The sequence below is a fragment of the Somniosus microcephalus genome, chromosome 11 (assembly GCF_052327205.1).
Source record: "Somniosus microcephalus isolate GS21.2 chromosome 11, FLI_Smic_1.0, whole genome shotgun sequence".
NCBI lineage: Eukaryota > Metazoa > Chordata > Chondrichthyes > Squaliformes > Somniosidae > Somniosus > Somniosus microcephalus.
The window spans coordinates 196,401,507-196,428,982 of record NC_140997.1 but is presented as its reverse complement, the minus strand read 5'-3'; the positions used below and the strand labels follow the sequence as shown (position 1 = coordinate 196,428,982).

General features: G+C 49.1%; 1 protein-coding gene across 1 annotated transcript in view; it reads left to right on the top strand.

Moving 5' to 3' along the window:
• cacna2d3a (calcium channel, voltage-dependent, alpha 2/delta subunit 3a) overlaps positions 1-27,476 on the top strand; it is a 1,196,772-nt gene that overhangs the window by 1,155,685 nt on the left and 13,611 nt on the right. The window lies entirely within an intron of this gene.

The following is a 27,476-nucleotide window of genomic DNA, read 5'->3' as shown; positions in this document are numbered from 1 at the left end:
AAGTACCATTCTTATCGGGGTTGATTTTAACTCCCCCAGCCTGGCGGAAACCAGGTGGGGAGGCAGTTAAAATGGAGCGGGGGACTTACCGACTCCTTTCCTGCCCTATCTGGCCGACTACCATTTTAAATTGCAGGCAAGGACACCTGCCCCAAGCCAGTGGGGTCCACATTAAGTATGCAGATCGGGCTCCGATGCTGTCTTTGGGGCCCGATCTGCCATTTTAACCTGAGGCCTGAGCGGGAGATCAGTGGTGGCTTACCCATCAGGCAAAACCTGCCGGGAACAGCCATCAGGGCCAGAAAAGGCCTAAATTTTAAAAAAATTTACAGGTTTCCTTGTGGGCCAGGATGAGCCTATGGGCGGGAAGTCAGCATGCGGCATGCAAATAAGGCCCAGTCATTTACGCTCGGGAGTTCAAATCGAGCCCATCATCTCTGAGATGGAATGTAAGTTCTACCATGTGAGAAATAGCATTGTCTTATTACATAGAGACTACTTTAAAGATACCAAAAAGCTAATGCAGTTGTTTATCTCCTATATCAATTCGGCATTTTCTATGCTTACTACAAAATAAATGTTGGTTGGGTAGCTGTTGGTGTGCTTCTTACATTTTTCCCAAAAAGTAGGGAGAGACATTCTGAGTAAACTGAAACAAAATTTGACCAGAGGCATTTCACAAGCCAATATCTAAAATCTGTTTTTAAGTACCATGTGTAAACCTGTTTCTTGGGCCATATTCTGTACACGTGTCTGCAGCTGCAGATCTAATGGGGTAGAAATTTATCTTGGCGGTTAGTGTGAAATGGGCACTAGTAGGTTGGCAGCCCATTTTACACCACGTCCGATTTTCTTTTCCATTGAAGTCAATGTATAAGGCAGGTGCTGTAGAGCAAGTTTCTGACATCCATCTCCCAGCTCTGTCACCATCTTGTGCATAGAAAATTTATATTCACCAATTGACCAATGAGAAATGTCACGGGTAAATTACTAGCAATATATTAAAAATTTTCATCTGCACACACTTCTTGTGAACTTTTTTCATTATAAATTCCTATGTCCATACTTTTTATGGAAACTGCCAATCTAAACCTGTCACCCTGCAATTATACCTTCCCGCCAGTAGAGGTGTTGCAACACCACCACTGGCAGAATAATGTACTTGCAGTTTTCTCAGGCAGTTTCCATTATAGATGTGGTCACTCCAGGCATGGCAGTTAGAAGTGTCACATTGTGTTACTGATGTAAAACAACCCATATAAAAAAAAAGAAAGAAAGTCAGTCATTTTGTGATAGGTTCTTCTGACCTGGAGCCAGAAATTTACAACCAGTCACAGTTGCTCTCTGATTGACCCGTAGAGTTACAACCAAGTACAATTACCTGAATTTCCCTACTTATACTACCTCCTCAGAGGAAATAGTCCACAATGGTCTTAAAGCGACAGGGCAGCTTAACAGCTAAAAATCATTGGGCCAGAAATTCGGGTCCCCACGGGTGAGTGCTTTCTGGGTACTCACGCGTAGGGCCAACGAAAGTGCCGGTTTCGTGCATGCACTGTGCATGTGCGGGAAACCGGAACTTCCATTCCCTTGAAGGAAGGGGTTCACAGGTCGAACGCGTGCGCCGGAGAGGCAGCACGTATGGAACTTCCGTTGTTTTTACAGGTTTCTCCGGGAGGGTAAGTCTCTAGCAGCTGCGCGTTTAAAAAACAGTCGCAAGGCCTGCTTTTAACAAGGTAAGTGGTGAATTAAGTAAAATTAAAACATTTTTTCCACAGGTTTATTATTTTTAAATACTTTAAAGAAAGGTAAGTTTATTTTTAGCCTTGTTAAAAACTGTAATTAATTTTTTCAAAAATTTAAATTATTGTTTAAAAGTTATTTTATGTAATTTATAGTTATTTTAAAAATGATGTTTTTTAAAAATTTATTTGAAGTTTTAGTTAGGTTTTGGAGCCGATCTCTATTCATAGATTTGACAGGTCTTCCTGTCCAATCTATGAATAGAGATTCCCTGCTACGATTGGCTCTCCATGGCCCACGTGATCCCAGGGGACGCTTCGAACTAACTGCGCCCCTGGGATACGCAAGCACTGCGCGCCGGCAGCTGGAGGAGGCCCAGGATCGGAATTCCACGCGGGCCCACAGCACAACAGCAGGTGCGCTAGGTAAGTGCAGGTCGGGGGCTTGCACCCGCAGGAAGCCTCCGACCTGAATTTCTGGCCCATTACTATGCGATGGACTCCAGACTACCATACGCAACACTACAGAAAGCCTATTAGTCCTGTTAAATGTTTACATTATTTGTCAGCATTAATAATTATTTTAACAGTGTGACAAAGTCTAATTCGGAAATCTTAGCTCACTAGCTAATTTTCTCACATTTGACCCTTTGTGGTGACATCATTGGAAGACATTAGTTTTCCCTCAGCAGAACATCTAGATTTTTAAACAGATCTGATACTATTTCATTTTATTTTCCATTGGTATCAATATACACAGTATTTTTGCAATTGAACCCTCAGAATATATTTGTGGCTTTTAAAATATTTACATTTATATGTCATCTAAATTTCTTCTTGAAAGAAGTGTTAGCTGTTACAATGTAGAATTAGAGTAACATAGATATCATTAAATATTTATTTTCATGTGCTATTCCTTGAATAAGCAAAAAAAATGTATTCCCAAATCATTACAAACAGATTTGAAAGTATCGTATATTTTGAAATATGAAATGCTAAATAGTTCTATCTTAATTCAATAAACTCCAATCAAAGGAGATATTGATGTTTATAAAATAAAAAGGTAGGCAATAGTAACTAGGGGTGGTAGTAAGTTAATTCAATAAAGTGGTTCTGATGAAAACTTATAAAACTGACAGTAGAACCAATAAATTGAATTAATGTCTTAATGATTGGCACCTAGTAGCTAATCTTTATAATATTGAATAATATATTAATTTTAGTACTTGTTTTTGACTTTTATTAACATGTAATATGACATTAGATGAAAGGATAATAAAGATATTAGTGACCCAAAAGCATGAACACATTTGGCATCATATCTGTGGTATGGTTATGAAGGGATATTCTGACAACTGATTACAAGGAAATAAATTATTCAGTATATATTATGTCATTAAAGAAAGTAGATTATCATAAACAATCTAAGTGAGTGCACAGGAAAAGTAACATAGAATATCCTCTGTAAGAGATTAATAAGTAAAACTGCATTAATTCTTCAATTATCACTGCCGAATCCTACTAGTTTTTGTTCTTTTCTAATGTTATGTTTTATTTTGTGATAAAGAAAGCTTGAGCTTATAACAGGAAAAAGTCTTATTGCACCATTTAATATTCAATAAACTGCAGCTGTTTAACTGAGTGGACAGTATTATCATAAAGCACAGATTGTATCACTACCATTGCATGCCTTATGTCTCTTTTTCTAATATATAGAGCGTGGAGTTTTATTCAATAAAGTTAGAAATTCATGGTGAGTTTTAAATAATCAGAGTTGCTCCAGATTTTAGTGGATTATCATCAAAGGTTATATGATAGGAGCCTTTGGTGTGTAGGCAAATACATACTATTGAATACATGATTGCTGAATGGCATTAAAAGTGCCATTACTAAATCTCCATTGGCGCTCCCCTAACAGCTCAGTGGGTAAGTGCAATTCACAGTTGCGTAATCCACTGTACATAGCAGGAAGGTCCCAAATATGATCCTTAATCTGTATTTGTTTAGCTCAGTGAGAGCATAGTATTATAGGGGTTATGGTACATGACTAGTAACCTAGAGATCTTGAGTTCAAATCCCACCATAGTAAGCTGTGAAGTTGAAGTTAGTAATTTTTGGCTAGAACCAGGAAATAAATAAGTATGAAAGCTGTCACTAATCTCCTTCAGTGAAGGAACCTACCACCCCTACTTGGTCAGGCTTACACCCTACTTCAGTTCCACACTATGGCAGCGATTTTCCCTACCTCGGCAGGTCTGTAGCAGGCGATATTGGTGGCGGGTCGCGGCCTCGCTGCTGGCTCCATCCCGGCCTCTGACAAGACATTCCATTGATTGAGCGAGTTTCCTGGCCAATTGAAGGAAGCGGGTCTGATGAGGTCATAGAAACATAGAAACTAGGAGCAGGAGTAGGCCATTCGGCCCTTCGAGCCTGCTCCGCCATTCAACGAGATCATGGCTGATCATCCAAACCCTAGCACCCAGTCCCTACACCGACAGCTATCCCACCCAAGCCCTATCCCCGTAACCCCACATATTTAATCCCCCCTAACACTAAGGGCCAATTTTTATCATGGCCAATCAACCTAACCCGCACATCTTTGGACTGTGGGAGGAAACCGGAGCACCCGGAGGAAACCCACGCAAACACGGGGAGAATGTGCAAACTCCACACAGACAGTCACCCGAGGCCAGATTTGAACCCGGGTCCCTGGCGCTGTGAGGCAACAGTGCTAACCACTATGCCACCGTGCCGTCATTTGATGGCACATCATCGGCCGGTTTCCTTAAAGGCACCATGCGCAAATTTACTTTGACATTTGTGCTGTCAGTGTTCTACAGCATTGAGGTGCTGCAAACACTGACACAATGACTGCACAGAGGTGCACGGCTGCACCCAGGCTCTCCCATGACTCCTTCCATGTGCTTATGGAGGGAGTCACAGCACACAGGGAGGTTCTCGTCCCTTCCAATGGGCGGAAGAGGCCTCCCCAGGAGATCAACGCAGCCTGGTTGCACATTCCACAGGAGGACACAAGCAGGGGTGTCGTCTGGAGAACCAGACTGCAGTGGCGCAAACCTTTCAATGATCTCAGTAGATCATGAAACGTTAATACAAATCCACAACCAGCCTCATCCTGCTGTGCCACTCATCACATCCCCATCACTCTGCCTTCCCTACCCTACTCCTACACATCTTTACTCATACCAACTTACCTTGCACTTCCACCCATCCCTCTCTATCTACATTATCACTTCCCCATCTCACTAGCCACCCTCACACTCACCCTCATCTTAGGATGTTTTAAGTTGTTGATGTGGGGTGGTGCCAACCTGGTGCATCATGTGTGCAGCATCACGTGAAGTAAATCTGGCCATGGTGAGGCCAGCTCTGATGTCCCGGGCAGCAATGTGGTCGGATGCTGATGCCCTCTGTCCAGTACCGCATCAGATGATTGCGGAGAAGGTTGGTGTGGTTGTTGGTGCTGCTTGTGTGCCTGGTGCTGCTGGTGTTGGGGCTGATCATGGTCAGATTCTGAGGACCAAGATGAGAGAGTATATTCTGAGGACCAAGATGAGAGAGTATAAAGTGCACCCATGCTGATGGAATAGATGGCAGGTAAAGTAGATATGACATAAGCGATCTATCAATGGTGGGAGAGGTAATGAGGCCAGACTGGATGGAGACTTATGTAAAGACTTGAAGCATTCTAAATCTGTAGTGGAAATGCAGTTTAGAGAAGCTAGTGGTTAAGGGAACATATCTCAATCAGCTGGGAGCTTTGAGTTGACATTTTAAACTGCCAACTCATCAGCTGATTCAATGAGCAGTGACTTCCCACCTCAGATTCACAGGCGAGGTCTAGGCCCAGTGAGAAACCGGTGGGGTGGGCGACCTGTCAAATTCAAAAAGTTGGGGACAAAAGCATTGTTAAATGGCTGTAAACAAGCCACTAATGATTTGAATTGCGTGCCCCGCCGCTGCCTGTCGGGTCTGCTCAGCGCTGGCAGACCCGACATCAGGAAATGCAGGTGTGCGTGTTTTGACAGCTGAGTGCCGGCAAAATTCCGGCCTATGTGATTGACTTTTAATGCCTCAGTGCAACTAGGGACAAGCGATAAATACTGCCTAGATAATAACAAAAGATCTGTCACAATGATGGTAGGAACACTACTGCTGGCTTCAGCACCCAGGACTATGGAAAGAAAAAAATCAGGCTGGGCTCCCATTCCTAAGGCGAATATCGCCACCAAGGCTGAACAGAATAAGAGAGGAAACAATGTAAATACGGAATTAGTGATTAGGCGATGCCAAACTTGGGTTCTAAAAGCCTGGAAAAGCTGTGGAAGTGGATTTCCTGTTAAACAATAGCCTCGATATTAACCCTCATCCAACGACGGGCAGTAGAGGGTTGGGAAAGGGTTAAAAATGAAAAAACGGGGTATGCGCCAATGTTCCCTGTAATTTTTTTTTGGTGCGCGGGCCCTTTAACTGGCTGTGCAGCCCATTCAATTTTTCGCACAAGCATGGTTATTTACATTGATAAGCTGGTGAGCGGCCTGCGTGGGACCTTCAAGCACAGCCACGCAGTTTAACAGGAACATTGGTTACAGCAAGTTGTTTTTTTACGGCGGCAGGTTTCGAAGCGTCCGATGGCGGGGCACTTTATTAACATACTAGCTGGGGAGCCCCGCGTTGCGAGGGCAATTTTGGGGCGCGAGGGCAATTTTGGGGCGTTTGGTCTCCCTGCCCCTGTGTGTCCCCCCTCTCCCTGTCATGTCCTCTCCCTGTCCTATCCCTCCCTGCCCTCCCCTCCCCTCTCTCCCTCCCCTCCCCTCTCTCCCTCCCTCCCCTGTCTCCCTCTCCCCCCCATCCCTCCCCCCTCCCCCACTGTCCCTCTCTCCGGCCCCTCCCCCTGCCTTGCGAGCCCCGCGTTGCGAGGGCAATTTTGGGGCGTTTGGTCTCCCTGCCCCTGTGTGTCCCCCCTCTCCCTGTCATGTCCTCTCCCTGTCCTATCCCTCCCCTCCCCTCTCTCCCTCCCCTCCCCTCCCCTCTCTCCCTCCCCCTCTCCCTCTCCCCGGCCCCTCCCCCTGCCTAGCGCCTGAGGTCCGGTGCCGTTGCTGAGGTCCCCCGCGTATCGCGCGGCTGATGGCCGGCCGCTGCGGGCGGGCGGCGCATGCGCGGTGAGTGCGGGCGGCGCATGCGCGGTCACTGCGAGCGGCCCGCGGGAGCCGGCAAGGCCGTTAGCGAGCGGGAAACTTCGGGCGGCGCGCCCGCGCTCCGTCCGCGACACCTGAGAGGGGGAAGAAGAGAGAGACAGAGAGGGAAGAGGAGAAGGAGAGAGAGGGAAGAGGAGAGAGGGAAGAGGAGAAGGAGAGAGAGGGAAGAGGAGAAGGAGAGAGGGAGAGAGAGAGAGAAATTTTTTCAGCTTCAGGCCCCGAGTCCCCCCTGCGCGAGGGTGAGGAGGAGGAGGGGGGGGGGTTGCTAAACACAATATAAAACTCAAATAAATTGTTAATTAATTGCCTAACACATAATTGAAATATTTACCTTAGTTCCCTAACACACAGAAAGTGTGGGGGAAAAAAATGGTGGAAAAGCAAGATGGCAGCCACTCACCTCGGTTCAGAAGGATAAGGCCCGCCCACACACGCACCGATTGGTCGACCGGTCAGGTCACCGAAGCGTAGGATTGGTCAATCGTCGAGTCACTCGACACTCAACTGTAGGAAGACCTCGACGTCACACGGTCGCTAATGAGATGCTAATGAGCGGAACGCTGAACGTTTTTGGGATACCGCGGGCGGGATTTTTGTCCGGCCGAAACATAAATACGCCTATGACCGGTCCGGAATCGCAAGCTTTCTTTTGAGGCGACGCGCGCGTCGGTACGCTCTGTAACTTCCAAACGTATAGAGACCAGGCGGACAGACCGACATCGGGACAGACAGACAGAAGAGCCGCTTTATATATATAGATTTAAATCGGGGTCCCACAGTGCAATTGCGAGCCCTATTTAAATTTACAATTGTTGCGCAAGTTTCCCAGGGGTTGGTTAACCCAGCAGTGAAAGGGAGGAGGGAGCTGCCAGCCTTTTACAGCACTCCTTGTGGGCCAGGAGGAGCAGGACTGCTACCCCCCAGCCCACACCCTCAAGGAAGCCTTCAGCCTCCCCTCTGCTGATCGTGGGCTCTCTCTCCCCCTGCTGTAATCACCAACCTCTGCCGCTCCAATGGCCTCTCTCTCCATCCACCCGATTAAATCGCCCCCCGTCCCACCAAAGCCTCTATTCATCTCCCTGTCCAGCCGATCACACCTCCTCCACCAAGCCCCTATGCCTCTCTCTCCATCCAGCCAATCACATCTCCTGCCAAGGCCCACTGCCTCTCTCAATGCCGCGATTGTGGCCGATCACTCCCCTCCCGATTGCCAAGGACCGTCCCCAACTGCGGCCTCCTGCCGTTGGATTTCCCACCCGGCAGCCGGCCAGGCTTTCGATTTTTCCAGGCGGAAAACGGAAGAAAAAGATGATGTGAGGTCCTACCATTAAATTCGGCGGGGCCGCTGCGTCCCCTGCATTGCCAGGTTCCTCGGCCGTTTCCGGCCTCTCCCCCACCCTCCCAGTCTCGCCGTAAATATTGAGGCCAATGGATCAGAGTAGGAGTGCAATAAGTCTTAAATTCAACACAGTGTGGATGTAGGGAGGAGGAAGCACATGTAGAATGGTGTGTCTGTAGTTTACAAGAGAAGAAAGCTCAGAAGAACATAGTCGTTTCCCTAAAATATAAAAAGGCAAAAAAAAAAAAATCCGAAGGTAGGGATGGACCCAAGAAGTGAAAATGGGATCACCTATTAGATGATTAGCTTTTTTTCCTTTATCCTGTATGAGAGTGTGAGAAAGGTGCTGGGAGAGTTTCTGCAGGTATAGGAGTGGTTTTCAGGTCTGGGACAGACTTAGGGGGAGAAATTCAGTATCGCCCCATTTGGGGCGCTATTATCGGCCGGGCGCAAAGTTTAGCGCCCAGTGCTAATTATCGCCTCCGACTGCAAACTTGGCCTCTATCGTCCCAAGAGGTGATTTGAGCGCTAAATCAGGCGTTACACACCTGTCTTAAGGCGCTAATGTTGAGGAGCGAGGTGCTACCTCAGAGTGCTGGCGAAGCTCAGGTGATGTCAGTTAGCAATGGAACACAGACACACTGGTGCTGGCCAATTTCTTAAAGGGGAGGGGCCATCTTGCTGGCCAGCCACACCCTGCTCATTGTAGCCTTGAATCTCAGCCTGGAAAGACCTCAAAAGCAATTTTGTTGGAAGCACTAATGGATAGGCCCAGGGAAAGAGCTCGACGCTTAGGAACCTCAAAAGTGGTACTGAGGGCCAAAACTCCTTAGGACAGTGTTAAAACCAAAACTTTTGCTGACAAAAAAGGCAGGAAGCGGCCGCCTTTAAATAGCGCTCCGCCAGCCCCTTCCCAACTGAAAAACGTTTCCCTCTACCTGTCGTTGCTAGCGGCAGGCGGAAAGGCAGGGAGCGCGACTCAATATCCAGTCCGGGGTGCTACCGGAGCGTTGCACGCTCGACTGACATCACGATTTGCGGGTGCAGGAGATCGTGGCGGTAGTGTTTAACGCCGCCGCAAAATGTCTGGTTAATTTCGCGAGTGGCGCAAACATCGCCACACTCAGGTGCTAGTTGCTTTGCGCCCCGTTAGCGCCCTCTTAGGACGCTAACGGGAGGTGCTAATCAACTGAATTTTTCCCCTTAGGCTTTAAGCATTAAGAGGAAAAGGAGATGATACAAAAAAGGCAACTGAACTTCTTGAGGGTAGCTCTAGTAATAGAGTAAAACAGTAACAGAGAAGATTGTGAGACAAAGATGAAGACCAACATCAAAAGTAAGAAGTGTTAGATATTGGGTTAGACATGTGTAATGCCAAGCAAAGCTGAATAGCCTTCTGACGCTGTCTTGGCACACACATGAAGAATGACCACTGAGGCAAGTTACCAGAAGACAACTGGCACCCATTGAACAATATCCCTGCAAGAATCAGCACCTGCAGGAAAGGAGGGAAAAACATTCAGAAGGGAAGTATAATTGTGGTAAAATTAAATAAAGTATTAGTAAAGCTGGAATTGGTTGCGTTGTGAGGATTGGTAGATAAATTAAGGATGAGGGCAGGATCAGGCTTGGCTATGCTGCCACATGATCAAAGCCTATTGGCACTTACTGTCTAGGCTCACACATGAAGATTGGCAGTGTGGGTGAGGTACCAGAGTTGATGGCAATGCAACTGTGCCCCAGCATTAATCAATGCCTTCAGGAGAGGTAGGGATGAAATAGAAAGAAAATTGGGAAAAATAAAATCACACAGCTATTGTTAAGTAAAAATGCTACTTCAGTATTCCAAAAGACAAGCAAAAAAACATTTTGGAAAGCTTTGCTGTGGTAGCGCTATTCACATGGAAGCATTAATCACAGCCATTTAGTCTCGCTTCGAGATCAAAATAGAAAATGAGAATATGTGACCTGCACTTAGTTTTTATAAAAAGGAAGCTTTGGTCCACAATAAGTAGTACTCTACTATAATGGCTGGACTGTCAAAACACAGAAATAGACAATATTACTCTAAATTAAATTCATAACTTTATTTTCTGATGTCCCAAAACAAAGTGGTTTTAAATTACAATTTTTCATACTTACCTAAATATAACTGTTAATATTAACAAAATAAATGTGTGTAGCGGGGGTACAACTTTAATATACAGAATAATAGACAATTAGGTAGAAATTGCAAAATGCTGCAGAGGAATCAAATTGCCATAAAAGTATTAAGTTTGGATCTGGATATGTTTAAACTTCAAATAAAAATATTAAATGTGAACATTTGTACGTGGCCCATTTATCGTTAATTCAGCAAACTAAATTAAACTAAAATAACTCAAAAGCATTTTTGCATAAATAATTGGAGTTGTAAAGTTCCTTTAAGTGAAACATAAAAGAGGCTTTTGTACTTGGAGTATTAGAAACCTGAGTCCTGAAATTACACTTTGGGATACTGGCATATGAACTCTTAATGGGGAGAAATTTAACCTTGTTTCCCCTGTTTTTCGGGTGAAAAGTTAAGGTAGGACCGTCAGGGCACGGAAGTCCAGGAGTGGGGCGGTAGCGGCAGAGCGCTGAACAATTTGGAGTGCATCGCTAACGGCATCAGAGGCTGCTTCCCTTGCTTAAAGGGAAGGGCCCAGTGATGCTTCACAATCCACTTGTCGGCAGGTCTGCGTTGCAAGGTGACCTGCGCAACCGCCATTACAGCCCCAAACGCTCTACAAAGTGGAGGGCTTGGACATCTTGAAGCAATGAATTGACCAAAAACTTTCAGCAGGAACCAGACTGGTGGAAATACTAAAGGTTAGTGACATGAATCTTGTCATTCATGTGGAAATGACTTATGAAATAATACTGGGCGGCCTGCTGGTGGCGCTGTCCAGGGAGAGTATAAATACTCGGGCATGGGCCCAGCTTGCTCAGGACATTCTTTAACAGGGACTAGTGAAGGACACAACTAGATCTCCATGTTGAAAAACAGTTGATTAAAGCCTTGTTTAATACTTAGACCAAGTGCCTAGTAGTTTTCTTACATCAGTTAGCCTACCTGAAATCTCTTCCCTTTAAATAGCGCTCCTGAAGCAGCCAGCCAAGTTGACAACAACTCCTCTTCCTGCCGTTGTTCACGGCCGGCGATACAGCAAGGGAGTGGAAGCCAATTTCACATCCAGGGCGGTAACGGGGCGCTGCGCACTTGATGACATCATGACCTGCGAGGCGCTCGAGGCACAGGCGGTAAGAGGTAGCGCCAGTGCTAAACCGGAAATCAATTTTGCGGGCATCGTTGCATTTGCTGCGCCTGGTCGCTAACCCCTTAGCCCTCTCCAGGTGCTAACGGGAGGTGCTAACCAATCAAATTTCTCCCCCCCCTTGAATATGCAAGTATAGGTCATAACGCTGGCTTTTGCACCCCAATGCAAAATGAGTGAGCAAATGGGTGGAGCATGCACTATGCGCTACGCATGCTTTGCCCAGTTGTTCCAGACCTTCAGCGGCCTAACCAGCAGTCCTCAAAAAATCACTCGAGGCCGCCCTCAAAAAGGTAAGGAAACATTTTTACAGTTTCATTTCCGAGGAGTTCCCCTGCATTTTGCCTCCCCGCCCCTTCCACTAGATCTGCCTTTGCCAATTGGGGCTGTAGGACAATTGAGCAGCTCTCTCCCAGAGCCCCCATTCCCCAGGCCCCCACTCTCCCTGAGCCCCAATTCTCCAGTCTCCCTCTCTCCCCGAGCCCCCATTCCTCAGTCTCCCACTCTCCCCGAGTCCCCATTCCTAAGTCTCCCTCTCTCCCCGAGCCCCCATTCCCCAGTTTCCCTCTCCCCGAGCCCCCATTCCCCATTTCCCAGTTTCCCTCTCCCGAGACCCATTCCCCACTCTCCTCCTCCACGAGCCCCCATTCCCCACTCTCCTTCTCCCCGAGCCCCCATTCCCCAGTTTCCCTCTCCCTGATCCCCATTCCCCAGTTTCCCTCTCCCGAGACCCATTCCCCACTCTCCTTCTCCCTGAGCCCCCATTCCCCACTCTCCTTCTCCCCGAGCCCCCATTCCCCAGTTTCCCTCTCCCCGAGCCCCCATTCCCCACTCTCCCTCTCGCCTGAGCCCCCATTCCCCAGTAGCCCTCTCCCCAGAATTCCCATTCTCCACTCTCCTTCTCCCCGAGCCCCCATTCCCCTCTCCCCGAGGCCCCATTCCCCACTCTTCCTCTCCCCAAGAACTCATTCCCCACTCTCCCTCTTCCCCGAGCCCCCATTCCCCAGTATCCCTCTCCCCAGAATCCCCATTCCCCAGTCTCCCTCTCCCCGAGTCCCCATTCCGTTTCCCTCCCACTATAGTCCCCATTCCCCACTCTCCCTCTTCAATGAACCCCCATTCCCCAGTATCCCTCTCCCCAGAATCCCGATTCCCCAGACTCCCTCTCCCCGAGCCCCCATTCCCCAGTATCCCTCTCCCCAGAATCCCCATTCCCCAGTCTCCCTCTCCCCGAGCCCCCATTCCCCAGTCGCCCTCTCCCCGAGCCCCCATTCCCGTTTCCCTCCTCCCATAGTCCCATTTCCCCAGTTACCCTCTACCAGAGCCCCCATTCCCCAGTTTCCCTCTCCCCAGAGTCCCAATTATCTCACTCCCCGAGCCCCCATTCCCCAGTTTCCCTCTCCCCGAGGCCTCATTCCCCATTCTTCCTCTCCCCAAGAACTCATTCCCCACTCTCCCTCTTCCCTGAGCCCCCATTCCCCAGTATCCCTCTCCCCAGAATCCCCATTCCCCAGTCTCCCTCTCCCCGAGTCCCCATTCCCGTTTCCCTCCCACTATAGTCCCCATTCCCCACTCTCCCTCTCCAATGAACCCCCATTCCCCAGTATCCCTCTCCCCAGAATCCCCATTCCCCAGACTCCCTCTCCCCAGAATCCCCATTCCCCAGACTCCCTCTCCCCGAGCCCCCATTCCCCAGTATCCCTCTCCCCAGAATCCTCATTCCCCAGTCTCCCTCTCCCCGAGCCCCCATTCCCCAGTCTCCCTCTCCCCGAGCCCCCATTCCCCAGTCTCCCTCTCCCCGAGCCCCCATTCCCGTTTCCCTCCCCCCATAGTCCCCATTCCCCAGTTACCCTCTACCAGAGCCCCCATTCCCCAGTATTCCTCTCCCCAGAGCCCCCATTCCCCAGTTTCCTACTCCCCAGAGCCCCCATTCCCCAGTATCCCTCTCCCCGAGCCCCCATTCCCCAGTATCCCTTGCCCCGTGCCCCCATTCCCCAGTATCCCTCTCCCCAGAATTCCCATTCCCCACTCTCTCTCCCCGAGCCCCCATTCCCCAGTTTCCCTCTCCCCGAGCCCCCATTCCCCAGTTTAACTCTCCCTGAGCCCCCATTCCCCAGTTTCCAACTCCCCAGAGCCCCCATTCCCCATTATCCCTCTCCCCGAGCCCCAAATCCCCAGTTTCCCTCTCCCCAGAGCCCCAATTCCCCTCTCCCCAGAGCCCCCATTCCCCAGTTTCCCTCTCCCCACAGCCCCCATTCCCCAGTATCCCTCTCCCCAGAGCACCCATTGCCCACTCTCCCTCTCCCCAGAGTCCCAATTATCCCTCTCCCCAGAGCTCCCATTCCACAGTATCCCTCACCTCAAGCCCCCATTCCCCAGTATCCCTCTCCCCAGTATCCCCATTCCCCAGTTTCCCTCTCCCCAGAGTCCCCATTCCCCCAGTCTCCCTCTCCCGAGACCCCATTCCCCAGTATCCCTCTCCCCAGAATCCCCATTCCCCAGTTTCCCTCTCCCCAGAATCCCATTTCCCAGTTTCCCTCTCCCCAGAATCCCATTTCCCCACTCTCCCTCTCCCGAGCCCCCATTCCCCAGTTCCCCTGCCCCCGAGCCCCCATTCCCCAGTTTCCCTCTCCCCAGAGCCCCCATTCTCCAGTTTCCCTCTCCCCAGAATCCCCATTACCCAGTTTCCCTCTCCCCGAGCCCCCATTCCCCAGTATCCCTCTCCCCGAGCCTCAATTCCCCAGTTTCCCTATCACCTGAGCCCCCATTCCCCATTCCCTCTCCCCGAGCCCCCATTCCCCAGTATACTTCTCCCCGAGCCACCATTCCCCAGTTCCCCTGCCCCAGAATCCCCATTTCTCACTCTCCCGAGCCCCTATTCCCCAGTATCCCTCTCCCCCGAGCCCCCATTCCCCCTCTCCCCAGTCCCCATTCTTCAGTCTCCCTCTCCCCAGAGCCCCCATTCCCCAGTTTCCCTCTCCCTTGAGCCCCCATTCCCCACTCTCCCCAGAGTCCCCATTCCCCACTCTCCCCCGAGTCCCCATTCCCCACTCTCCCTCGAGTCCCCATTCCCCACTCTCCCTCGAGTCCCCATTCCCCCCAGAGTCCCTATTCTTCAGTTTCCCTCTCCCCAGAGTCCCCATTCCCGTTTCCCTCTCCCCAGAGTCCCCATTCCCCAGTATCCCTCTCCCCAGTGTCCCCACTCCCCAGAGCACCCATTGCCCACTCTCCCTCTCCCCAGAGCCCCCATTTCCCACTCTCCCTAAGCCCCCATTACCCACTCTCCCCAGAATCGCCATTCCCCAGTTTCCCTCCCCAGAATCCCCATTCCCCAGTTTCCCTCTCCCCGACCACCCATTCCCCAGTATCCCTCGCCCCTGAGCCCCCATTCCCCAGTTTCCCTCTCCCCAAGCCCCCATTCCCCAGTTTCCCTCTCCCCAAGCCCCCATTCCCCAGTTCCCCTCCTTCCTGAGCCCCCATTCCCCAGTATCCCTCTCCCGAGCCCCCATTCCCCAGTTTCCCTCTCCCGAGTCCCCATTCCCCAGTTTCCCTCTCCCCAGAGCCCCCGTTCCCCAGTTTCCTTCTCCCCAGAGCCCCCATTCCCAAGTTTCCCTCTCCCCTGAACCCCCACTCCCCAGTTTCCCTCTCCCCAGAATCCCCATTCCTCACTCTCCCTCTCTCCCGAGTCCCCATTCCCCACTCTCCCTCTCCCCAGAATCCCCATTCCTCACTGTCCCGAGCCCCCATTCCCCACTCTCCCCAGAGTCCCCATTCTTCAGTCTCCCTCTCCCCAGAGTCCCCATTCCCCAGTTTCCTGAGCCCCAGAGTCCCCATTCCCCACTCTCCCCAGAGTCCCCATTCCCCAGTTTCCTGAGCCCCCGAGTCCCCATTCCCCAATCTCCCTCTCCCCAAAGTCCCCATTCTTCAGTCTCCATCTCCCTCCCCCACAGCTCCCGAACCATTCCCCAGCCCTTTCCCGATTGCACTCCAGCCGTCGTGGCTCTCTGTTGGTGACGGCGCTGAGCAGCATCTGGTGATGAGCTCTGTGGAAAAGACTGGGAAATGATTCTGTTTAAAATTAATGCAGTATAACCTCGTTCTGACTCCCAACGCCAGGCTACCAGTCAGTAATTATTTACTGTATCTCACATAAGTACCTGTTTTTCATGTAGCGCACTGCGGCGGGAAATTTAAATTGTTGATCTCCTGAGCTGCTGGAGGCTGCGCTCGGGATAGGACGCCCCGCTATCGGGAAACTCCTGGTGATTCCGGAAGGGTTGGGAAGCCTAGGCCTTTGGGCGCACATTCACATCACACCACCCTATTTGTAAGCTGAATTTCTCCCCCAGTGAGTCTGTCTGGAATTTTCCTCCCCACTATTGTGGGGATTTATTTTAAGGTGCATATTTTAATGCCACTGCTGAATAACAAATAGAGGGATTTCAGCCAAGCACATGAAGCACCCATACACTAGTATCCCATAGTGCCATTTCAGTGCACACATAATTTTGTGCTGACATCAGGATTTTGTATTTAACTGATATGCTTGCTTGAGATATTCCAGGCTTATATTAGGAACACATTGATCTGGAGTTTCACTGTAACACAAGCAAGGGATTCAGATTACATCCTAAAGCATGACAGTGAAGCTGGAGCCATTTGTTGCATAAGCAAATACATGAAATGGATCCTCTGACTGCTCGAAGATTGCCATAAATTATTTTCATAAATTGTAATATCAGACCCATCATTATATTGGCTGTAGTATTAACATGAAATAATGTAAAAATTATTATGCCTGAGAGCATACATTCTACCTAACGTTTCTGAAAATTATAAAACAGCAAGAAATTATTTGCATTTTCTGCTGTTGGCTTTCTGAGGTGATGTGATACTTTCCATGTCGAGCAGTTACTGCATGACAATATCTAGACGATATTTTCCATTTCAAAACAGAATAAAGGTTGAGTTGTTCCTACACCACTCAGTCTAGTGTAATATTCCAAATATTTATGTAATAATTTTTTTTCTTAGAAAGCCACATTTAACTGTTTTAACATAAAGAGCTGGATTTTCCTGGGTCACCCCGTAGCTCCACAGCGAGGGAAAGGGCAGGTTCCCCGCCCGGAGGTCAGCCTGAGTGACAGGCCGGCTTCCAGAGTCATGTGGGAAACGTGGACCAGGGGGCCACAGGACCAGGAAGGTGTTCGGCCCAGGATGGTTGGGGGTTCCAAGCCGTGGGGGAGGGGGAGAACTGATCCCCGACCTCGGGATTCCCGAGGGGCCGTTGTTCCAGGGCCGGGATGGGGGGAGGGGCTGCTCCTCCTGGCCCACAAGGATTGTTCCCCGAAACTGAGGCTGCCTCGTTGCAGCTATTGGGAATCCCGAGCCCCGGGATCCCTGGCCGTCTGCAGTAAAACCTGCAAGGCAGGTTAAAGTAGAGGCTTCAGGCCTCATTATTTAAATCGCCAACCTACCCCCTGGCAGTGAGTTGGCAGCCCGTGCCCCCCCCCCTCTCTCTCTCCTGCCTGAGTGAAAGGTGAAAGTGGGCAAGTTGGAGGTGGGTGGGATCGGCTTTTACATTTTTACAACTTTCACTTCCCCCCTCCCCCGACCACGCCTCCAATCCACCCGTTCTTACCTGTTGAAATTCCGGCCAAAATGTTTTAAAGTTGACTATTCATCATGATTAACAGATGAAGGAGTCTAAATTCAAAATCATGGGCCCATTTCTGACCCAGATTGTGAAATTCGCTTGGACTAGTCGGAGCATGTGATGCCCAAGCTCCGACTGGTATTCCCAGGTCTTGAACAGCCTAACCAGGGCTGGTTAACGGCAACACTGGAGGACAGTCAAAAAAGGCCCTAAAACTTACAGGAATGTGATATTTGTGGAGTCTGAAGGAGCAGGAGTGTGGGCTGTTGCTGGCCAACCCTCGCCCCTCCCGCACCCAGCTGCACCCCCCTTACCTACGAGCCTCAGCAGCGTCCGATATTGATTCAGCCCTGACAGACAAGCTGCATTTGGGCAGCTCTTCCGCAGCTCGCCTGAATTATTATGATGAGGCCCGAGAACGTTGCGCTGCCAAGATTAGGCCTGGTTTGGGGCATTAATGAATTGAGGTTCTGTAGATTTTCACAGACAGATGACTACGGGTAGATTGAATGCCTATGTTTTGACAAAATAGATAAGCGACTACTTTATTGTATATACTTTTTGCAGCTCGTTATGAAAAGATTGTTTGCAGATTTAACTGTTGCCAGAATATGTATGTTGGGAGATTTGGAACTAACATTGGAGCCTCTTCTGTTAATTGTCTTGTATATAAATTTTAAATCAGTTTCAAAATTAGCTCCAAAGTGTGATATATGTATGGCTAAAGGAATTTATTGTCAACTTATTTCCAATGTAATCTGGAATTAAATAAAGAGCAACATGCCGAGCTTCAGACTTAGCCTAGTAATAGGAACTTTGTTCAACATCGACACACATTAAGGATATTAAATTGAAATATAGTACAACAAAGGGATTTTGGTTAATCTAATGAGTTATCCTTCTCAAGATGATGTGCTAATGATGTCAAGAAGCCTGGAAGCTTCATATATTTTCATGCAGTTCAAAGCGAAGTATTCAGCTTTGAAGCTTCCACATTTTGCCACCCCAATCTCCATCTCCTGGCCCTGATCTTGCTTCCCTTAGCTGTGATTTAAATCCACCAAATGTCAGCCAAATCTTTGAAGCACAATTATTCCACATAGTGGAGACTTTGAAGATATGAAAATACAGCTGTCACTCAGCTGGAAAGTGGTGATGAAAGAATTATAAAAGAGCTGTATAAATTGTGTATAAATACTGTTGGAATTCATTGGAACAATTGACTAGTATTATTTTACTATCGAGCCATCTTAGAGATGATGCCAGGAAGGATGTTACACCAATGAAGTTTGACATGAAGGTACAGTTCACTGTTTACAAAATGATGGTATCCTTGGTATTTTTAAGGCCTGTGGCATTTAGTGATATTTACAGTAACAGACACCATTGCAGTGTACCTCAGAACATGTTCAGTGCCATAACATAGAGGGATACAAGTGCAATTTCTCACTCTGCTGTGTTCCTATCCTAGCTGAGCTGTGTCGTTTGTTTTCCAGTGGGGAGAGGGAAAATCTGTTTGTGTTTCCACCTGGCAACCAGTCAAGAACTACATTGGCAGAGGCTTGGGAGCAGACTTCCTACACAGCCTTGTTATTTCTGATGCTGATGTTCTATTTGATTTCAATGTGCTATTTTTTGTTGAACTGATGCGTAAAACAGAATCCCTTGACAGGATTATTACATTTGAGGAGAGGCTAAGAGAGTATTGATATACCTATCAATTCGTCCAATAAAAAGCGACGAGTTAGGAACGTAACTAAAGGTTTTTATTGACTAAATAACAGAGCCCACCCTCGTGGGTGATCGGGTCCAACAAGGAGGAATACCAGCCAGTCGACTACCTTTATACCTGGGCAGGTAGGTGGAGCCATGGGCGGAGTCGGAGGTGGTCAGCCCAGGTATAACAGCGCGACAAGAGGCGACCTCGTATCGTGATACAACAGTGATAACGGTGATAACAATACAACAGTGATAACTATAGTGTAACGATAAAAGTGGTTTACCACATTCACCCCTTGTTTAGATTTGAGTCCGGCGGGGTGAAGTGTACTACCAGTTCTGGTATGTCAGTCTGTCCGGAGGCCTCGTAAGCCTCTCCGATCGTCGCAGCGGCGGTGCTGCATTATCCGGTGTTAGTGCTGGTGTCTGCGTGGTCGGCGAAGGCTCGTGGGGTTCCGGCATGCCGTCTACCTGGGCTGGAATTGGGGGGGTGGTGGGGGGGGGTAAAGGTGGTGTCTCCGGAGTGCCCGAGGGTGCGAGGTCTCGTAAGGAGACAGTGTCCTCCCGCCCGTCTGGGTAAGCCACGTAGGCGTACTGGGGGTTGGCGTGCAGGAGGTTCACCCTCTCGACCAGGGGGTCTGTTTTATGGGCCCTCACGTGCTTTCGCAGCAAGACGGGCCCCGGAGAGGTCAGCCAGGTTGGTAGAGTGGTTCCCGTAGTCGACTTCCTGGGGAAAACAAACATTCGTTCATGGGGGGTGGCGTTAACGGCAGTGCAAAGTAGTGACCGGATGGAGTGCAGCGCTGTCGGGAGGACTTCCTGCCAGCGGGAGGTTGGGAGGCCCTTAGACTTTAAGGCTAAGAGGACGGCCTTCCATACCGTCGCGTTCTCTCTTTCCACCTGGCCGTTCCCTCGGGGGTTGTAGCTGGTGGTCCTACTTGCTGCAATACCTCTCGCTAGTAGGAACTGACGGAGTTCCTCGCTCATGAAAGAGGAGCCCCGGTCACTATGTATATAGTTTGGGAACCCGAACAAGGCGAAGAGGTCGTTCAGGCATTTAATGACCGTGGTACTGGTCATGTCTGGGCAGGGGAAGGCAAAGGGGAAACGGGAGTACTCATCAACAATGTTGAGGAAGTACACATTACGGTCAGAGGACGGGAGGGGCCCCTTAAAGTCGATGCTCAGGCGCTCGAAGGGGCGGGTGGCCTTGATCAGGCTTGCTCTGTCCGGCCTAAAGAAGTGCGGTTTGCACTCGGCACAGGTCTGGCAGTCCCTGGTCATGGTCCTGACCTCCTCGATGGAGTAGGGCAGGTTGCGGGCCTTAATGAAGTGGTAAAGTCTGGTGAGCCCGGGGTGGCAGAGGTCGTTGTGGAGGGTCTGAAGTCTATCACTTTGCGCGCTGGCGCATGTAATTCGTGACAGAGCATCGGGGGGTTCGTTCAGCTTACCTGGCCGGTACAAGATATCATAATCGTAGGTGGAGAGCTCGATTCTCCACCTCAAGATCTTGTCATTCTTGATTTTGCCCCTCAGCTTGTTATTAAACATAAAAGCGACCGAACGTTGGTCGGTAAGGAGGGTAAATCGTTTGCCTGCCAGGTAGTGCCTCCAGCGTCGTACCGCCTCCACAATCGCCTGGGCCTCCTTCTCGACCGACGAGTGTCGGATCTCAGGGCCCTGTAGGGTCCTTGAGAAGAAGGCCACCGGTCTCCCCTCCTGGTTAAGGGTGGCGGCTAGGGCGAAGTCGGATGCATCGCTCTCGACTTGGAAGGGGATGGACTCATCCACTGCGTGCATAGTGGCCTTGGCAATGTCTCCCTTAATGAGGGAGAAGGCTGCGCACGCTTCCTCCGTAAGGGGGAAGGATGTGGACTTCATGAGGGGTCTGGCTTTGTCCGCATAATTGGGCACCCATTGGGCATAGTAGGCGAAGAGCCCCAGGGTTCTCTTAAGTGCCTTAGGGCAGTGGGGGAGGGGTAGCTCCATGAGGGGGCGCATTCTTTCGGGGTCGGGGCCGATGAGTCCGTTCTCTACTACACAGCCAAGGATGGCAAGGCGCGAGGTGTTAAACACACATTTCTCCTTATTGTAGGTGAGGTTCAGCCGTTGGGCTGTACGGAGGAATTTCTCCAGATTCACGTCGTGGTCCTGCCGGTCGCGGCCGCAGATGGTGACGTTATCTCGGTAGGGGAATGTGGCCTGCAGTCCGTTCTGGTCAACCATCCGGTCCATCTCCCTTTGGAAGACCGAGACCCCGTTGGTGACACCGAAGGGGACCCTAAGGAAGTGGTATAGGCGCCCATTCGCCTCGAAGGCGGTGTACTGGCGGTCCTCGGGGTGGATAGGGAGTTGGTGGTAGGCCGACTTAAGGTCGATGGTCGAGAATACGCGGTATTGTGCAATCTGATTGACCATGTCAGATATGCGGGGAAGGGGGTATGCGTCCAGCTGGGTGTATCTGTTTATGGTCTGGCTGTAGTCGATGACCAGGCGATTTTTATCGCCGGTCTTAACGACCACGACCTGGGCACGCCAGGGGCTGTTGCTCCCCTCGATGATGCCCTCCTTCAGGAGACGCTGCACCTCAGAGCTAATGAAAGCTCTGTCCCCAGCGCTGTACCGCCTGCTCTTGGTAGCGACGGGTTTGCAGTCGGGGGTGAGGTTAGCGAACAGGGAAGGTGGCGGCACCTTGAGGGTGGATAGGCTGCAGGTGTTACGCGGTGGGCGGTTTAACCTTCGCTGGTTGTCGACTGTGAGTGGGGGGAGGGGTCCACCGTATGCTAGGGTTACACTTTGGAGGTGGGATTGGAAGTCCAGCCCTAGTAGGACGGCAGCGCAGAGCTGGGGGAGGACGAGGAGTTTAAAGTTTTTATACTCTGTACCCTTAACCGACAAGGTCACAGCACAGTAGCCGCTAATGTCCGTGGCGTGGGACCTCGATGCCATCGAGATTCGGTTGCGCGTTGGCAGGACAGGGAGGGAGTAGTGGCTCACCGTGTCTGGGTGGATGAAGCTCTCCGTGCTTCCGCTGTCGAACAGGCAGGTCATGGCGTGGCCGTTTACTTTGATGTCCATCATCGACTTGGACAGGTGGTGTGGGCGGGCTTGATCCAGAGTGACGGAGGCTAGTGTGTAGGTAAGCGAGTCGTTGTCGTCTGCGGGCGAGGCGGTCGTCGGGTCCGGGGGCCCGGTGGCAGTCGGGCGTGGTGAGTAAAATGGCGTCTCCCACGAGGTAGGACAAAATGGCGGAGAAGATGGCTGCCCCCATAACTCACATGAGGCACTATTGGGGTCGGTTGCCTTGATCAAAGATGGCCGCCCCCATGACTCACGTGTGGGGATACTGGCCTCAGTTGCCGTGAAAGAAGATGGCCGCCCCCACAGTTCGCATGAGGCACTGCTGGCCTCTGAAGATCCGCTCCTGCAGGCCTTAGAGAAGTGGCCTTTCTTCCTGCAGGTTGAGCAGGTAGAGTTCCTGGCTGGGCAGCGCGACCTCGGGTGCTTCTCCTGGCCGCAAAAGAAGCAGCCGGCGGCCCGATCGCGGGTGCCCGATGTCGGAGCCGGTACCGGGGGTGGCGGGCCCGGTCGGGTCCGGGACGCCGACGCTGAGGTAGGTCCCGGGGGCGGCGCTGCGAAGGGTATTGCGGTAGGGGTCGGGCCCGAGTCCCAGGGTCGCGAGCAGTACCTGGAAAACGCCTCCTGGTCCTGATGGGCCACCTCCAGGGAGAGAGCGAGGGCTTCAGCTTTGTCCAGGTCGAGGTCTTTAGCTTCAAGCAGTCTTTGCCGTGAGTAGTCGGACCGTAGGCCTTTCACAAAGGCATCGCGGATATTATCTTCCGTATTTTCAACAGCCGTCACCGCTTTAAAGTCACAGTTCCTGCCGAGTGCTCTTAGCGCCCGTAAAAATTCAGCTACAGACTCTCCTGGCTGTTGCGGGCGGGATCTTAGGAGGTGCCTGGTGTACATGTAATTTACCGGGCTGCGGTACTGCTGTTTCAGTAGGTTGATAGCGGCCTCGTATGTAGTCGTATCCTGGATGAGTGCGTATACTCTCGGGCTCGCTTGGGCGTTCAGAAGTCTTAGTTTGGATCTCTGCGGGGCGCCGGATTCTTCCAGGTAGGATTCGAAGCAGTCCAGCCAGTGTTTGAAGTTGAGGGCTGAGTTTGCTGCCTGTGGGTTTAGATCCAGGTACGGTGGTTTGAGGGCTTGCAGCCAAGCCGGCTGGTGTGGCTGGTGTAGCCCGGTGTCTGAAAGCTGCTGTGGCTGTGCTTCTGGGAGGGCTCCTGGCTGGTCAGTAGTAGACATCTTTAAAATTTAGTCAATAAAATTGATATACCTATCAATTCGTCCAATAAAAAGCGACGAGTTAGGAACGTAACTAAAGGTTTTTATTGACTAAATAACAGAGCCCACCCTCGTGGGTGATCGGGTCCAACAAGGAGGAATACCAGCCAGTCGACTACCTTTATACCTGGGCAGGTAGGTGGAGCCATGGGCGGAGTCGGAGGTGGTCAGCCCAGGTATAACAGCGCGACAAGAGGCGACCTCGTATCGTGATACAACAGTGATAACGGTGATAACAATACAACAGTGATAACTATAGTGTAACGATAAAAGTGGTTTACCACAAGTATCCATGTATATTATGTATGTGTCAGCCTTGGTTCAGTGTTAGCAGTCTTCCCTCTGAGTCAGTAGGTCATGGGTTCAAGCCCAGCTCCAGAGACTTGAGCACATAATCCAGAGTGACACTTCAGTGCAGTACTGAGGGTGTACTGCACTGTCGGAGGCACCGTCTTTTGGATGTGATGTTAAATCGAGGTCCCGCTTGCCCTCTCGGGTCCCACAGCACTATTCGAAGAAGAGTAGGAGAGTTCTCCCCCGGTATCCGGGTCAATATTTATCCCTCAACTAACACCACTAAAAAAATAGATTATTTGGTCGTGTATCTCATTGTTGTTTGTGTAACCTTGCTGTGTGCAAATTGGCTGTCGTATTTCCTTACTTTACAACAGTGACCGCACTTCAAAATGACTTCATTGGCTGTAAAGTGCTTTAGGACGTCTGAGGTCCTAAAAGGCACAATATAAATGCAAGTCCATTCCATTCCTTTTTATTACCTGTCGAGAAAACACAAAACACAAAAAATTAACTGTAGAAGTTAATAATATCTGCTTATTGTAAAACTAATCTACATCAAACTGGCATAAGTGATAAAGCTATTTCTATTTTCTTTAACATGGGAACTAAAGATAAAAGGCCCTTGTCAAATTTACAGAAGCCGGCTCCACTAAGTGCAATAAATATAATAAACTACAAATAAATTATTCAAACTACTGAAGTTTTGTGCGATATACCTTATCTCTGTTTCACCGAATATGCTTTATATTCAGATTCCATTATATAAGTCCAGTATCAATATCATCAAAACTGATTATAAAACTGGCAAATTCAGTAATATTGAATAAGAAGTGCAGAAGACCTGTGATCAGTAGGGAGCCAGTATGATTATTTGCAATCCGTTCTACATTACAGCTGTATGTGCATCCCGTTACTGCCAGAAAGGATCCATTACTATTATATGCACTCCCTTCTGCATTATTATTAATATATCACTGCTTTTGATGAATGAAACAAATTGTTCATCCATATATTTTTTATTAATACATATTGCAAATGTATATTTTCCTAGTTTACTGCTAATTCCTTTAATTGTTCATCACAATAATGCATTGAAAGGCATATTCATCAATATTACATTTTTTTAAATTGTTCACTAATAGCTATATAGTGAGGCCTGTTGCTAAGGTGATGTCATAATGGGTCATTCCTTGTTGTGAAGCTCATGATCAACCTACATATATTTTATTAAAAATGTGGATTTGTGTCCTATTTTGGCCATCTGATTGGCCTCGCTCAGTCTTTGCTGCCTTCAGTGAACTGATTGATCTGTGAAGATCACATGGCCTATGCCTTATTAATTTGATTGGTCTGTGTGAATCATGAACCTCAAGCCCCATTCATATAGTAATCTGATTGGTCTGTGGGAACCATGGCTGATTTCATTTCTTCCAATAGCCTCTTACTCCTCACCTCTTTCCAGCCTCTGCCACGTTAATCTCACTGGTCTGGGATGACAGTTTTTCCTCTAGGGGCCTTTGTCACTGTTTCACTATTCCTGGCCTCCCAACCTCTCTATCTTTTCTTTATCAGTAAAAAATTGAATACAGTGCTCAGCTCCATCTGTTGGATATAAGCTACAGGGAGGCTGGGATCTTGGCCTACTGGTACTTTTGCTTTTGATCTGACTTGCTAGCTTCCTTCAAACCAACCCTCTGACTTTCACCCTCCTTAAAACTATAACTCCTTGGTTTGGCCTTATGCTCTGCCCACTCTCCTTCCTTCTCAGCAGTGATTCTGGCACCAGCTTTCCACTCACCTAACCCAGATAGTCCCATCTAACATAAGAACATAAGAAATAGGAGCAGGAGTAGGCCAATCGGCCCCTCGAGCCTGCTCCGCCATTCAATAAGATCATGGCTGATCTGATCCTAACCGCCAATCTACTATCACAGAACCATCTCCTGAATCTAACAGAATAAGACACACGAAATAGGAGCAGGATCAGGCTACACGGCCCCTGGGCCCGCTCCGCTACCCACAGGGCCATGTCCGATCCGAACCTAGACTCATGTCCAAATTCCTGCCCGCTCCCCGTAACCCTTAATTCCCTTTACTTCTAGGAAACTGTCTATTTCTGTTTTAAATTTATGTAATGATGTAGCTTCTACAGCTTTTTGGGGCAGCATATTCCATGGACCTACCACCCTCTGAGTGAAGTAGTTCCTCCTCATCTCAGTTTTGAAAGAGCAGCCTCTTATTCTAAGACTATGCCCCCTAGTTCTAGTTTCACCCATCATCGGGAACATCCTCCCCGCATCCACCCGATCCAACCCCTTCACAATCTTATATGTTTCAATAAGATCGCCTCTCATTCTTCTGAACTCCAATGAGTAGAGTCCCAATCTACTCAACCTCTCCTCATATGTCCATCCCCTCATCCCCGGGATTAACCGAGTGAACCTTCTTTGTACTGACTCGAGAGCAAGTATGTATTTTCTTAAGTATGGACACCAAAACTGTATGCAGTATTCCAGGTGCGGTCTCACCAATACCTTGTACAACTGAAGCAATACCTCCCTATTTTTATATTCTATCCCCCTAGCAATGAAAGCCAACATTCCATTGGCCTTCTTAATCACTTGCTGCACCTGCATACTAACCTTTTGAGTTTCGTGCACCAGGACCCCCAGATCCCTTTGTACTTCAGTACTTTCCAGTTTCTTGCCATTAAGATAATAACTTGCTCTACGATTTTTCCTGCCAAAGTGCATAACCTCACGCTTTCCAGTATTGTATTCCATCTGCCAAATCTCTGCCCACTTACTTAGCCTGTCTATGTCCCCTTGCAGGTTTTTTATGTCCTCCTCACTCACTACTTTCCCTCCCATCTTAGTATCATCTGCAAACTTTGATATGTTACACTCGGTCCCCTCCTCCAAATCGTTAATATAGATTGTAAAGAGTTGGGGACCCAGCACTGACCCCTGCGGAACAGCACTAGTTACTGATTGCCAGTCTGAGAATGAACCAGTTATCCCAACTCTCTGCCTTCTGTTAGATAGCCAATCCTCTATCCATGCCAGAATATTACCCCCAATCCCGTGATTTTTTATCTTAAGCAATAATCTTTTGTGTGGCACCTTGTCAAATGCCTTTTTGGAAGTCTAAATACACTACGTCCACTGGTTCCCCTTTATCCACCCTATATGTTACTTCCTCAAAGAACTCCAGCAAATTTCTCATGCTCCACTTCCATTTCCAGCCCTAACATACTTTTCTAAGTACTCCAGTGCCTGGAACAAGAATCAGTAGGAAATGAAGCATGGATGTACATGGGCTTGCCCCGCCTGGGTTGGGAACAGAGCCAGAGCACTCAAGGAAGGCTTGGCTAGGTAGGGAAAGCTCCCCTGAAGTCCCACACTATTTACCCTCTGATCCACAATAACACACTTTTTCCATGAAAACTTCCTAAATGGAACAACCAAACTAACCTCAAATCAAGATGCAGTGGAGTCAACGAATTCTGCTTACACCTGCTATTTTCCATTTGCCTATGTAGCAAGGCAGGAACTGAAGGCCAGGAAGGGAAAATGAGAGTTATCCTCTGATTGAGGGCTGATATGCATAGCAACACATCTTTATTACAGGTGCAACACGTGCAAATTTATTTATTTTAAGTAGAAGTTGACTTTATTTACCTGCGGATAACCAAGTACATACTATTTATTGATGTACATTATTTTATAGGTGAACATTGTAACAGGAGATCCACTTGTATGATTGAATTCTGATAATCTAACAAATATATTTACCAATATATTTTATACTTGAAACATAGCTTCTGTATTATTGGATTGAATAGGAATAGTATACTGTAAT